Raw genomic sequence first — 3,172 nt, 5'->3', positions numbered from 1 at the left:
ACATCCTAGGTAGAAACTCTTCCCCTTCTCTCTCTAGGTTTCTCCTCTCTCTAGATTTTCCCTCCCCTTGAGCTACCCAACAACCCTTGCAAGTTTTTCTTTGAAACCCTTTTCGTCCTCTACACTTTGAACTGAACAAAATTTAATTTGGTGGAGTTTTGGGGTTTCTCTTGTTTTTCTCTCACATTTGCCTACATTTTCCTTCTTTTTCCCTTTGATTTTCCATAACCTCTTTACTTTCTCTCTCCTAGGGTTTGGTTTTTGGGATTTTCACCCATTTTCATTCATCCCCTCACTTTTTCTTCACTTTTTTTCACTTTCTCTCTATGGCTAGTGAAGAGGTTCCCATCCCGGACCCTGCCATTGGTATTGGGGCCGTATTGGGCTCGGATATAAAGGCCAAGGACGTTCCTGCGTTGCTTCCCCTCATTGATAGACCATTTGATACGGCCACCTACCGACCACGTACACATGCTCTGTCCCTATGCGGTATTTTGCAATTTGAGGGCCTCATCCCCTGGATAGATGAGGACATCCTACTACGAGAGCCCGCGGAGCACTTATCCGCTGTGCCTTCACGGTAAGTAACTTTTCCTTTGTTTTGTACATATGTTGAATCTCATAAACTAACCACTCATTAATGCTACATACACTCCTCATTTATAGGTGATAGCTAGGAGGATTGGTGACTATGGATCCATATCCGGCCCCTGGCGATGGTATGAGAGGCTTCTCGCAGAGGTCTACATATTGGTTGATGTTGCCAGCTTTGGGCCCTTCTGTTCAGGGCTCATACAGATAAGGGCTGAGTCACTGCTCCACAGGGCCCTAGTAAAGAGATGGTGGGACACGACGGACTCGTTCCACTTTTCATCGATCGGGGAGCTGACTCTGACCCCGTACGATTTCGCGATGCTCACTGGCTTGCGAGTTGGGGTTGGCGGCCTAATCCCATGTGATCCAGATATGACGCAGTAGAGAGCCACACAGCGTCAGCTCCTCGGGGCGATTCCGGACACTACCAGCTATGGGATAGTGAAGTACAGTTAGTTCTTGGAGCGCTTCATTGACCTTCAGCCAACTACACTAGATGAGGTTTTCCAGTATACCCGCGACTTCCTTATGTATCTCCTAGGTACTACCCTGTTTGCCAACAGGGAAAACACCATGGGGTTATATCTTTTGGGAGCACTAGTGCACCTACCACAGGTGACAGAGTATGACTAGGGTGGCACGGACCTGGCCACCTTGTACTGCTGTATGAGCTCCGTATCCTGCAGCAAGGCGGATTCACTGGGCGGCTACTGGAGGGTTTGGGAGGTACACCTCATATTTACTTTTTCGGTGCAACTTTACATTCTGTTCAATTTTGTATTTCCTGCTCATCTTTGCTTTGCATTTCCTGTTTATCTGCTCATTTACTTCATCCCTCTTTTTCTGCTTGCAACTCTGGGTTTATACAATTTCACCTCTCCAGCTCCGGTCCCGGTGAGGCCGATTGAGTTGTTAGTATCCCGCTCCCGGTACTACAACTCCCGATTCGAGCGATATCGTCGCGTAGACCAAGACTTCCCTTACTTTCGTCATTTCTTTGACACCATCACCGTGAATCAAGTAACAAAATACTAGTCTTTACATTTCCATATTACTGTTTCCATACTGTGGACTCGACTTTTTCCGCACCCCATCTTTCGGAAAGGTTTGAAAAGACGGCCTCATAGTTCGGACTCCCGCGGTTCTAAATCTAGTCTCATAAGTGCAATGTGAAACTGATAAACACCAAAGAGTCCAAATCTGGCAAATCTTTTTGGAAAATCGATTTTAAATCAAATAAATTCAAAATTGGATTGCTTTGCCAGATACAGAGTCCCCACCTAAATATTTTATTTTTGGGGAAATTTAGGAAACCCTGACTCGTGCCAAAGGCCACGTGTCCGTCATCACCAAAGTTGTCTCGGCTCGGGAACTTAGGTACAAGAGGGGAAGGTCCTGAATTGAGCACCCCCGTTCGCCCGATCAAAGATCAGCCTCTACTAATCATGATATGAGTTTTCATAAACATTATGTGTTCTTATTCTGATTTTTTAGCTAACATTACTATGTGATGTGCACAAGCAAGTATAGACTAAGTCGCAAGAATTGGAACATCTCAAGTCATGTTTGCTTGCAAAAAATGGTTTGAATTTGTCACCCTCAAGTGGGCTTAAAGATGCGGATTTGCCACCAAATGTAGTGGACTTAAAACATGATTTTGCCACGACAAAGTGGGCTTAAAACTTACATTCGTTGAATCGTTCCAATTCAAACAACAAGCCTTCATCCATAGGCATTCAAGCAGTTTAGCATTTAAGCACATAGCCTCATGGCAAGCATGCTAAACATGGCAATATGACAATCACACTCATGCAAGTATGTTAAAGTATAAAAAGCTTACCTAGTACTCCAAGCCAAAACAGAAACTAGTTAGAAAGATGCATGATCCTAACTATATAAGATGCCTAATGCAACACATGTAATATGCAATTAATAGGCTTGGCTACTAATATGGCATATTATTCAATTTGAATAACATGCGATTTAAACACATATTCAAAGAAACATTGAAATGACGATGCAGTTTGAATGATCCGCCGAGCCTCGGTGCATGCAAGACAAATAAATGAATGCAAGCATGTGATATGCTAATTGAAAATGTGACCCTAATCTAACCATCGAAAGCAATTAAATAAAAGGGAGAAAGACGTGGGGTTGGAAGACATACACACACACACGCACACTTATTACAACATTGTGCCCTCGCGAAGGAGGGCCCGAATGAATAAGCTAACCATCTAGCTACGCTAATTAAGCTAACTAATTATTACAACAATTGAAACGAATTAACTAACTTATTCTAAGCTAATTAAATATTACAAATCAAATTAATTAGCTAAATACTAAGCTAATTAAGTACAAAGCAATTAAATTAATTAATTAGCTACCACTAATCAACTAAACAAAGCAATTAAATGGCCTCGGGAAGTGAGGGATGCATGCATGCTCGGTTTCTCCACCCGAAAAGCCACTGCCTTGCTTCTACAAGCCTCTGTTTACACATTTGAACACCAACAGTGCTGCTAACTTCCAGAATACCTCTGCTCCACCTCAGGAATACACTGTGCAAAAACCACTG

This window comes from Camellia sinensis, chromosome 2 (genome assembly GCF_055761805.1).
Source record: "Camellia sinensis isolate YWXY chromosome 2, ASM5576180v1, whole genome shotgun sequence".
Classification (NCBI taxonomy): Eukaryota; Viridiplantae; Streptophyta; class Magnoliopsida; order Ericales; family Theaceae; genus Camellia; species Camellia sinensis.
The sequence above is the reverse complement of the archived record's forward strand: the minus strand, read 5'-3'. Positions refer to the sequence as shown.